We start from the raw sequence: 12,917 nt of genomic DNA on the forward strand, positions 1-12,917 counted from the left end.
ACGTGTCGCTGGAGAGCTCTATAGACAGGTGTGTAGACGACGCTTAAGTCAGCGTACTGTAGCTCTTGAAAGCCACTTTGTCTAAACTAAAACGCTTATATCATGGCAGTGTATATTATATAGACATCTTTCATGACTGACAAGTATTCTAGCGAACTCAGAGATGTCGCTACAATCACCCGTCCTCCTCACACTTCTCCCTTCGATAGAGTGACCTCTGCGTACCTCAGAATTTCTGTTGTCGGATCCGAGTTTGACGCACGCCTGATACATGCTGGCCGCCTTTTCCGAGGCACTTTGACCGCGGCGTGGAGCGACAATGGCGGAGAGGACTTCTCTGACCCCTCGCTTCGTGTCATCGGTCAGCTGTTGGGGTGACCACAACAAGAACGGTAGGAAACATATGCGATAGGAGATTGTTCGACACCAAGCTACAAACTTGAGCTAGTTGGTGGCGCATATTTAGAGCCCTTTGCTTTTTGGGTGAAACCCCATTTTAACAGATTCTTACACACCGAACACATTTCTTAAAAATTGGGTTGAACCTGATTTTCCCCCTACAGTGACCCGTACAGTGTACACACAAGGGCAAAAGAGTGAGTTGCTCGTTAGGATGTACATATACGAGGTGTCTCAGGGAGGGCCATCAAAAATTGTCAAAAATAGGCTTTATGGAGAAAAAGATATGGCTTTTGCGTCGTAGCATTACCAGTGTTCGCGGACACCGGAAAGCATGTGACTGACATTTGGTTAATTAATTTATGATAACAAACTTGTTAACTATCACAGATAGGCAGCTAGTTGCAATTAGAGATTTGTAGCCGATATCATGCTTTGATGGCTCGATATCTTGCTTTAATTTTTGGCAGTCTAGATTGGGCTATATACCTTCAGGTTATGATAGCATGGACTATAAACGACATGTTTTAAAGCAAGATAACGCCGCTTTAGTTGAGAGTCTTGGTTCATTTGGGGTCCACTCCCAGTTGGGCGTTAGATTTACATCGGCTCGTGAGTGCATGGTTTTCCAAGTACAGCGCGCCGAGAAACTGCTCACCTTGAATAGGGCGTCAATACCACCTTCGAATCTACTGCACACAAAGCTATAGAAGTCGTCACACGGCTTGTAGCTCCAATTCAATGAGGCGTTGATCAACTCCGCGGCAAGCAGATCGCCGTCTGAAGGGCGCGTTGTTGTAGAACTTTTCTCAGTCTGTGCAGTGCTCGTGTTTGAGGCAGTAGTCTCACGGGTAGTAGTCTTTTTTCGGGTTGTTCGTGTGGGACGCGTCTTTGTCGTGCCAGATACCGAGGACTGCGGCGAGGTTGTCGGTTTCGTGTACGCTGAGAAGGCAGAGAAAGAACCAGCCGCTGTGATGAGTGCCCGAAACATGCCTAGTTCGTCGTTTAACATGCAAAGGTCGGAATATGAGGGGCAGGTTAGGTTATGAGTACGGTGAAGAGGTAACAATCGTTGAAAGTAGGGATGCCACGGGGGCATAACATCAGGAAGGCGATCATTGCAGAAGCAAAATGTACTATCGCGGGCACAAATAACACCCCACCCCCCCTCCCCCTGCCCAACCTCCAGCTTCCAATCGGTGAAACTCTGTGTGGGGGCGCCACCTGACAAAATACTTCTGGTGTCAAGACCGGCGCAGTCGGCCCTTCTCGACACCAGAAGTGCATTGTACGGTGGCGCCCCCACACAGAGTGGCACAGGTTGTAACTTGGTTTGGTTTGGTTTATTGGGTTTAATGTCCCAAAGGAACTTAGGCTATGAGGGACGTCATAGTGAAGGGTCCGGAAATTACGACCACCTGGGGTTCTATAACGTGACTAGGAGGGGGGACTGTTACTTTTGCCCTCGACAGTAAAACTAATACTGCTAACGCAGATTTGACGCATTACACTGTATGATGGCCTGTTAATTTTTGAGACGTGCAGCAGGCTTTAAGGGAACTGTGGGAATTACGGAACTACTTGCTGAGCTCAAATGACAGTTATAATGCAGATAATTGTGCGTTCAGGGAAATAAAGCTAAAGACTTCGATCAAGAATATATCGAGACATCTATGATAGAAGGAGCCACGATTCGTTCAGTAAATAATTCCGTGAACAGCAATGGAACAGTGAACAACCCCAAAATTGAAAGCAAATTGCATGAGCATAATGGACCAGCCCACAGAGTGGAGGGGCAAGAAATCTGCTGCCGAAAAGCATTCTGTAACTAAGGCGAAGCTTGGTCAAATGTTTAGGGGAATCCCCCAAGGTGGAGTAAATTTGTAATAAGGGAGTAATTACTCATTGGCATCCACCCAAGCGCAGCCATACGGCTACAAAGGAAAGCTAAACAACTTTCTCAGAAACTTCGCAGTTAAAGAAAAATTCGTCCTGGTCCGGGGTTCGAACCTGGGACCACCGCTTCACCGGAGCAGTCGCTCTACCAACTGAGCTAACCGGGACGGCAAGCTTATGGTAGGGCGACAGCGAATTGATCAATAACTCGAAGTGGGAACAGTGTTGGTCAAATGTTTAGGGGAATCTCCCAAGGTGGAGTAAATTTGTAATAAGGGAGTAATTACTCATTGGCATCCACCCAAGCGCAGCCATACGGCTACAAAGGAAAGCTTTCCTTTGTAGCCGCATGGCTGCGCTTGGGTGGATGCCAATGAGTAATTACTCCCTTATTAAGGCGAAGCTTGCTGTTTGACCTCAGGCTGAACGGAATTCAGTGCGCATATTATATACGTGACACCAGAAAAAGAAATGCGCACGTGCAAAATATATCGACGCACAAGCGAGACATTTGAATTTAGGCTTGAACGATTGTTTTGAACTTCTAAACGCAAAAAAAAATCAGGATGACGGAAAGACTACTCACGGACAAGATGGGCGGTTTATATAAGTTCAACATGAACAAACTAGCCCAAACAAGAACTTTAATTGTGATTGTTTTGTTGAAGGTCGTGCTCGCTGATCGAGGCTGAAGTGTCGAACATTACTTTTAACATCATTAATTGGGCTGAGATGATTTCCCGCGTTCATTAAAAAAAAGTTGCCTCTAGAGTGCATGAATTCACTCCAAAAACACGACACACATTTTCTGACCTCCGTGCATCAAACTCACGCTGAAGTCAATGCTCTGCAGTGCTCCATTGTTATGCTGTCCATTACTCTGATTATTCTCCGTACTGCAGGCAGTATAAGCATACGGACCGAAAAAGAATGTTTTCGGTATGACGGTGGCTGTAAGCGCGACAGTAGGTCCACGTGAAAAATATTGCCGATGTTGGAGCATGAGTAGCGACTGGCCTACCGGGGGTTCGCCTCTTACCGGTGGCTGTAGGAACTGTGGTCCTTCTCCTGGTAGATGGTGGTGGATAGTCCCCGTCCCTCGCGTCATCGTTCCTTCTCCTTTCGTTGCTCCCGATGCTCGCGACGTCAGCGCTTTCACCGGTGCGGTCGTCATCTGTGATGCCACAGACCGTAACCGAAGATTGCCTCTCTGCGTCGCAAGCCCATGCACTAAAACCCCGAAAAAGCCCGCTTTGCAGTGGGTGCCATTCTAATTGAACTGGCTGCGGCCAAATATTCTGGTCTTCTAACTTTTAGGGACGTTGACGAAAGAAGTTATTAGTGGCGTATAAGGATCACTGTAGTTTCTTGCTTTGAATCGCACAACAGGAAAGATGTCCCGTTGTCAAGGCATTCCTGACCTCAGCGGCGCGTTATGTGAATCACTCTGAAAACACAGACTCCCTAGTTCTTGGTGGCTTCTGTTCGTACAGCCGGTCTCTGTGTCTGACGTCTTGTTATTGCGCCTGAGGCATCGATCGACAGGGTTGACTAAACTTAGCGGGAACACTTGAACGTGTGGTTCTGAAGCTCGCGCAGCTTCAGTGATGGGTGCATCCCGCAGCTGGGGCCTTCTGTGTCGGTGCCCTGTTAGATAATGTTCACGCTGCCTAAGCAATGCACTCGCACGTGGGACTGCGTAAGCCGCAAACCCTATCACTCAAATGTTTCCAGTTAGTGTTGCCCTGGTTTATATATTAAATAAAGTTATCAAACGCGAGCTCTCTGTAACTAAAGCCAATGCACTGCCCCATCGGCAGACAACGATGACTTGGCCCTCAGTTTGAACGATCCCTTGCGATTCGCTTAGAAAAGCGGCAACGTCAGAGCTGGTCAGAGAATGAACGTGTATTTCGCGCTACTTGCTCGACGTATTGCGGGCAAATCGACTTTTCTTCTGAGAAACGCGAGAGGGATGGCTGGTTTGAGCTGCCAAATTCGCTATACGGCTTGCGTTAACATTCTTACCGCTCCGTGTCATTTGAAGAGAGACGAAGACGGCCATCCCGACAACTCCCACGACAATCAGACAGAAAATGATGCTTGTGGCTAATTTCGTGAGGTCGGAGTCTCTGTCCCTGCATCGGTAGTTTTGAATTACGTTCGCGCGCACACACCAAAATATGGCTCATAATTACAAGTGAAGAGGCACCATACATTGGGAAAAAAACGACAGTGCTTTAACTCCGTTACACCGATGGTCGAGCGATAGCTTTTTTCTTACCTTACTATGCTTTTGCTGCTTCTTGGCCTGACTCGATGTTTGCGGCTGCTATATTTAATCAGTTTAAGTACTCAATTGTAAGTTTTAACCATTTAGCCCTGGTCAAATTTGGAGGTCACCATCGTTTTGTCCATAGTAAAATGAGTCTGGACATGAACTTTGGTCCAAATCCGAGAAGGCAGAATTTTAGAGGTCGGGGTGGGTGAAAATTGAAAATGTACAAGGCCAAATTTGAAGGTCACCATCGTATTGCCCGTAGTCAAACTAGCCCGGATATCGATTTTGGTCCTAATTGATGAAGGTCAAGTTTGGGGGTTGGGGTGGGCCAAATTTTGGAAGTGTGGGGTGGGTCAATGATGGCGACAACCGCGACCAAATTTAAGGACGTCATTGCATTGGGCATAGTAAAAGTTCGCCCCTCATAGGCTGAGTCACTTTGGGACGTTAAATCCCCCTAAATTAAAACATAGTGGTTGGTTGGTTTATGGGGTTTAACGTCCCAAAGCGACTAAGGCTATGAGAGACGCCGTAGTGGAGGGCTCCGGAAATTTCGACCACCTGGGGTTCTTTAACGTGCACTGACATCGCACAGTACACGGGCCTCGAATTCCTCCTCCAAAGAAATTCAGCCGCCGCGGCCGGGATCGAACCCGCGTCTTTCGGGCCAGCAGCCGAGCACCATAGCCACTGAGCCACCGCGGCGGCAAATTAAAACATAGTCAAAGTATGCTTCGGTATCGGACTTAAGGCTATTGCTATGAAATCGCTAAGTCCGCAGGTAATTCAATGTCAGATGAACTACCGAAATGAACCTCGAAATCAGCAGTTAGTAGAGTTATCGCTTTAAAACCTCAATTACAAGAAAGCGGCTGCAGCATGCGGCTTCATTCTCACCTGCACTAGAGAATTGCAAGTGCCGATCATTTGGATATTTGTGTTATTGCTTGGCTATACATGTACGTACTGCCAGATCAATAAAAAAAGAACTTTTTTTTTCCAGCGAAGACGCACCAAGCTTGCAGTCTTAGTCTTATTTGCTAACATTCCGTAGACTATTGGATTTAGATGGCCACTGCTAGTGTTCGTCCTGAACAGGGGTTATCTTCAATTTATTTTCTAACTCCTTCAAACAACTTGGCTACAAGAAGGAGCACCGTTATTATATGCGGCTATCATCAGTTAATAAACTTATTTAAGCGTCTTTTCTTCATTTGTAAAAAATTTAGTCATGGAACGACACTTCAAGTAATTCGTTCGCATGTGCACACGGTTATGAATTTGCCAGTCCGTCACATTTCCATCAATGGACTAATCTTCGTTCTGTGTGTGAACTGATACTGTACGTCCAGACATGGTGTGTCTCAAACTGTATAGATAAGCTCAGCACTCCATACCATTTGCTGTAGCTGCTGGTGTAGTGACCTTACTGAGCACCCCTTGCGATTCTTACTATTATTCTCCGGACTTGTGCACAATTGGTGGGCGAAACTGCCCTCTAGTACAGAGGAATTCACAGAGCTTGCAAAGATTGTGAGCCTAAAAACCGGTCGTGGCCTTTATTCTAGACCACGAGAACATTTTTTCTGACTTATGAATCTTCTCAAAGGCTCTCGTTGGAAAGTCTCACCACCCTCATGCCACTTTCTCTCGTGTCAGCACAGCGAGGGTAGCAACTCGGACACGCTAATTCGAGGCAATGTCGAGCAACATAGAAGCAAAGACCTGGCGAATGACGATGAATTCTAATGGCACAACGGAATATGAGGCCAAGGAGCGCCATGGCACAAGTGTTTTTCGTCAACTGAAGGTGGGATCGAAGACCAATTTCCGATTCATGTCACCCCAAAAAGCAAAGCACCAGGCCAGGCTAGAGATTGTACCCATTGTAACACCCGTGGCTACCCGGCGGCACTGGGGATCGAATCTCGCACCTCCCACATGCAAGGCGCATGCTCGAACCCCTAGGCCACCACTTTGGTACAGCTGGTAAGTGAAAAAGCAGGGAATGCCTTCTGGTTGGTTTAGCAGACGTACGAGTCATATAACAAGTACGAGAGAATTTTAGCAGGTAATTTTCTTTCAGAGCAGCAGCAGCAGACTGAACACGGCTGGCCGTTCTGCAAACTTCCGGTGCCCTTCAATAAAACATTGTGCTGGGATAGTTGGTTATTCGTACTTGGTAGGAAGACAGCGCAAAAACGACAACCACAGGGGAGGACAAGACACAAAAGAACGCTAGGAATGCTGGGTTTGTGGGTTTTGGCAGTGAAAAACACTTCCAGGCAATTACCTCGGCAAATGGAATTATCACTTGCTCACTTCGTCAAGTTTAAATCCTTACAAAAGTTCATAAATTTAGTTTCAACGCGGACATCACCTTTCCTCACGCGGATTCAACAGCTTGAAGTGCTTTTTTCTTGTATCTTGTTGCATCACAACGAGGCCTCCGACCTTGTCAGCTTGTAGTAGTAGAAGATCTTGATCTCTGAAGTACTTGACAATGCTATTAAGAACACGGTTTGACCGGAAACCTGTAAATTTTGATGCACACTTCGCAAAGCTGTCAACACCCTCAAGAAGGCACCTCTTATGGCCTTCTCCACTAGCCTTCTAGGCAGAATTCTGGGCAAAGCGTTCTTTTGTGTTTTGTCCTCCCGTGTGGTTGTCGTTTTGCGCTGTCTTCCTACCAAGTATTCCGGTGCCCTATCCTGTGTCTACAGCGCTCAAGACCGGTTCACTAATTGGTGTTAAAAGCGTTGTTAGGAGCAAGGAAGCAAATGGTACTCGCTTCGCTACCGTCCGAGAATTATCGGCTCAGTGTGGATCATGTGACTTCCAAGACAACGTTGCTGTGCAGGGCGTCACAACACCATGCGAAGGCTCTTTTTTTATAGCTGACAGACACTGTCAGCCAGCGCGTTAAACTAAACTTCGCAGACTTCGTAACGTTATGAAATTATGCGAGCGTGCTCACGGTCGTGGGCTGTCTGGTTGCCCCCGGAAATGTGTGTTTCGTGCACGGTGAGGTGTCGAGGAACAAGGAAATACTTACCCGTGTTTGGAGCCTGAAAGGCGGCAGAAGCAACCCCATGAAGGTTCGGCACATATCGAGCCTATACTGACGGTCAGAAAGACTCGCGTAGTAGGCTCCGAATGCGACCATGTGGCATGACATTTTTGACAGTAATCTTCATAATACAGCCGGAGAGATATTTTGTATACGTCTATTCAGAAGGCTCTTAAAACCGTTTTACTTAAAAAATTGTTCACATATTCTTCGGATTTTAAACCGAGAGAAAAATTCCATTGCTTCAGGGGAACGTGGGCAAAAAGTTCTAGTTGCTGGCGGAAACATGTGGAACCCAATTAAGAATGTGCTACAACTTGATATGAACATCCGCTGTGAAAAAATGACTGCTGTTGTCCTCATATGCAATGCGAATCAGCGAGCGCTTGACGTTTTGTGCAGTAAACATATCTGGTCTAACGGGGCAATTACAGAGGTGGTACAAAGCCTCGCGGTTTGGAGTGCCCTGGAACAATTGACATGCATTACTTCTCCAAGCAGTAAATACTATAGCACTCCAGGTTTTGACACTTTAGGCCAGGTACTGGTGATAAAGGTTCCGCATTCCGATATAACAAAGCATTAAATGCCGCCTATAGGCGTACTACACAGCGGCACCGTGTTTATTGGTGTGTACAGCCTTCTAAGAGGATGGCACTATTCACACGCGCATGCCACCCCGTGTGAACGAGAAATTATCGTCTTTCTTTTTTCTTAAAATACCTGCGAATGTTCTAGAAACGCATTAGCAGCCGTCTAAATTTGCATTTTTCTCGTTTGCCGGAAAAATTAATAAGCTGTACCGCTTAGCAGCATTGTATTAATTTTTAAGCTTTATTCAGCTACGCTTTATGCAACTATTAGAGCATAAACCTCTCCGCAAATGCAATACACCTTCTGTGAAATCAGGTGGCAGGGCAGCTGTTTGATGCTCCTAATACGGGCTGGCGCCGATGAAATAGCGACTAATACTGAAGGAAAAAGTGGCAGATACGACTCAAAAAAGACCCTCTTTCGAACGGCGCACATATGTTATCATGACGTAGGGGTAAACCGAATGCACCTGTTAAGCGTAGATTGCATGGCAGGTAGCCGGCTGGCTTGCGAAAGCCCATTGCCCGCATTGTCGTGACAATAGCTCATTGCTATGGGGGTACAGTCTCATTACAGGACCATTGGCCGCTTTTTTCTTTATGTGTATTCGCCTATGGCAACAGGCTGTGTCTCTATGAGTAAGTTGTCACAAGCAAGAAATGCGATCGAGGGATCCTGGTATTAACCACAAGAGACATTCGACAGCTGGCAGTATTCCAAAAGTAAAAGCAAAAAGAAAATGTTAACGCGGAAGTGGAGTTTTCTTAAAGGACTTCACATGAAAAGGAATTCAACATGTTTATCCAGGGAGTTTGCCTCCCAGCCTTACCTTGCGTTGCACGTAAGAAGTGTTGGTGTTGGTGAACGATTACGGGTGCACTGGATTCGATCTGTAGCGGCTCTTCTGTAACCGAAACAAACGCAGTGGAGGCGGTAAGCAGGAAAGAAATCAAAGTATCATGAAAGGATGAAAACAGCAATTAATTGAGCATATACAATTTGTATTGGTTAGCCTGCGTGCCTAAATAATAATGCTTCACCACTGCAGATTTAATTTAAGACTCTGATGAAAATCACGAGATTTAGGCCGAGGAGCACTCGAAACATACTCGCCGATTGCGAGGCTGCTGTAAAAAAATCCTTTGTAGGATACAGTTACAGACTACTTTAAGAAGTGCTGTATTTTGAGCAGGAGTCAGCGTTAAACGCGAAGTGGCTTAAACAGCAAGGTTGCCAACATCTGAGCTGAATAGGGGAAAACTCAAAATACTTATAAACTTAAATGCATATCTTGCGGGTGATGCTCGGAGACAGCGTATCTTATGTGAAGTCCAGGTGTGATACCTTCTGCAGACCTAGCCTGCAAGCTGCCATCATAATCATATTCATCATCGGCCTGACTACGCCCACTGCCGGGCGAAGGCCACTCCCATCTTTACAATTAACCCTGTCCTTTGCCAGCTGTCCTCTCCGTGTCCCCGCAAACTTCTTGCTCTCATCCGCCCACCTAACTTTCTGCCACCCCCTGCTACGCTTCCCTTCTCTTAGATTCCACTTTAATGACGAGCGGTTATCTTGCCATAATGATAGCTGAGGTAGAGTTCCGTTAACGTAACAGGAAAACGCGAAATTGCAAAGCCGACATTAGCATTCCGAATAGGGATAAGTAAAAACCTTTAAGAACTTTTTCAACGCTTCTTCCACACTCACAGACCGGGTTGGTTGGTTGGTTAGTTTATTCATGAAGTCAATAGAAGGAACGCCGGTTAGTTTATGGGGTTTAACGTCCCAAAGCGACTCAGGCTTTGAGAGACGCCGTAGTGAAGGGCTCCGGAAATTTCGACCACCAGGGGTTGTTTAACGTGCACTGACATCGCACAGTACACGGGCCTCTAGAATTTCTCCTCCAAAGAAATTCAACCGCCGCGGCCGGGATCGAACCCGCGTCTTTCGGGTCAGCAGCCGAGCACCATAACCACTGAGCCACCGCGGCGGCATGAAGTTGAGTGCTTCGAGCTCCTGACAAATGGAGACACTTTTTCATGCAGGATTATTTGTCGGGCTTTTACATCAAGGGCCCAGTAGCACCGCTGTCCTGTCTTGTACTTCACGTACGTATTTATTTCCGGCTATAAAAATAAAAGCAACGGTGTTCAAAGTTTGCAAAAACCTACTGAACAACAGTACAAAGCATATTTGAATACACCCAAGCCTTCTTTAGCTACTGAAAACGAAGCCTACATTTCATGAAACTGTCCTGAGCCTGATGTAACAATAGCACGAAAGGAACACTTGTCTAGCGCTTGTCTGCGCCCTTTCCTTTCCATCCCTCGTGTTCCTTTTGCGCTTGTTACTTCATGAACGTTATCCAACTGGCCCAACTGTCGGCTTTGTCCCGAGCTGCCTGAGAGGCGGCTTTTATGCCCTAAATTTCGAAAAGGTTACGTCGTTCTAGCTTCAAAGCTCCAGGGCAACTAAAGCCATTAAAATCAGAAATGAGAAAAGTAGAAAAGGAAGTATGTATGGGAGTATCCGGCTCTCTTATTGCAGGTGTTCTGCTTACCTGAGGGGAAACCCGTATAATGACGGGGCGTTGAAGGAATGGCCATGAAATGACCAGCGCCCGGAAGTGTGAACGCTTTGGAACGGGGCCGAGATCTAGAAGGCGAAGCGAACGCAGCGAATGGTAGCGACTGCCTGCGATGAACAAGATGGCCTGACGTACTCGTCCACTTCCTCCTCTTGCCCTGCGCCCCGTATAGGGAGACACATGGGCCACTGCCTCTGCGTACCTTGAAAGGATTATGCTGCTTCAATGGCTGGAGGGCATCACCTCCGTCTTAGACCATCGGCACAGCTTCGGGACGAGAGCACGGAAGGCACCAGAATCGCTTCTTCTTCTTCTTCTTCCTCTTAAAACATGGAACATACCCACATGGGGGGATTGGCCGAGGTGCAGTGGCACAAACAAAGATATTTCCATGGGCAATTACGACAAAATATCGGAGCCAAGCGTGAATTTTGAAAAATGTATCCATGAAAAACGACAGAAGAATATTTAAAGTTAAATAACAAAGAACATTTTGGTGAAAAACAAAAACTACAAGACTTTTAAAGGAGTTAGCAAATCAACCTAGCAGTTGATGAACCTAGCAGCATGGAGATTCCCGCAAATCGAACCCAATGCAAATCCTTTGGCGCTCGAACCGAACGATAATAACACTGGCAGAGATAACGGGAGTCCTAACCTGGAGAGAGGGACCTCTAGGTAAATCTTTCTCTGAAGTACGAACTTTGCACAGCAGAGGAGAAAATGGTCCACAGATTCAATGTCCCCGCATGAGTCAAAGTTTGTCGGTGACCACCCTCAACTTAAACTGGGAATTCTGCACCGCAACCTTGTCATTGATACCACGCACAGCCTTGTTTTGCACGAATGGACGTTCCAATTATATGGTAAGTGCTGATAATCAGTGGTATTTAGTAAGGGATTGCGTAACCCTCGATCGAGACTCTTTCTTCATCCTCTTTATAATAGCACATACCCACGTGGGGGGATTGGCCAAGGTATAGTGGTATAAATAAGGAAATTTCCATAGAATTACGACAAAATATCGGAGCCAAACGCGAATTTCGAAAAATGTATTCATGAAAAACGACAGGAGAATATTTCTTCTTCATAATATTTATTCTGCTTCGTCATAATGGATGACAGACATGCCACCAGTCACGGCATCTCGAAAGCGGCCGTGATAAAAAAATCACGTTTTTGTATTACGTAGACGTCCACACCGTCACATCATCCCCGATTTAAAAGTGAAGACAGGAAAGGGTTCTCAAAATGCTCTGCTTATCTATAGTCATTCCGTGTAAATATGAAGCTTTGTCAATATTGTCATCATTATCATGATGATTGTTGGGGCTGCCCTCGAGACATATTGCGAGTACCCTCAAGGCGGCCTGGCCATGACATAGGCGGTGACTTCCACATAATAAATTAACGCAAAGAGTGAATGCAGAAATAATTACATAAACTGACAAAAAAGGAATTGAATTGGATTTTGTGACAGAGATGGTTTAATGTGGGAGATAGGTTTCATGAGATAAATTTCGGTTTAAAGAAAAAAAAAAGAGTAGTAAATCACGTGCGAAGACGTTTTGACCCGGGAAAAAAAATTTTGAATGGCGGAGCATAGATTTTCTTTCACTGTGTCCAAGCATAGAAGCTCTAACCGGGTTTCAGAATTTGTTATTTCAAGCAGTCGCTTACTTATGGAAGCGAAGCGGCGACATAACAGAAAATGATCTACTGTTCCAACTCAGCCGGGTATGGACACAAATAGGAGAACAACAACACAACCAGGGGGAGATCGAAAGACCAGTCAAGATCGGCTTCAACATTTCCTAGCCCAACATGCACAAAGCCGTATTTTCATCTTTCCCCGTATTTCTTCCTGATCAATAGCCGACGGAACCGTCCTTCTCACCTTTCTTCACACGCTGATGACGTATTTGCCTAAAATCTTCGGCTACCCCACTGCATGAAATACCGATATAAGAGAGAACGCATGTCTTAGACTGCAGATGATGTTGGTGCTAGCGGTAATATTGTGTATGAAAATTTTTAGCCGCACTCATCTTAACTTCACCAGTGAGTGATGTGCGCCTAACTATACC

This window comes from Amblyomma mixtum, chromosome 8 (assembly GCF_055824585.1).
Source record: "Amblyomma mixtum isolate Tamu chromosome 8, ASM5582458v1, whole genome shotgun sequence".
Lineage (NCBI taxonomy): Eukaryota > Metazoa > Arthropoda > Arachnida > Ixodida > Ixodidae > Amblyomma > Amblyomma mixtum.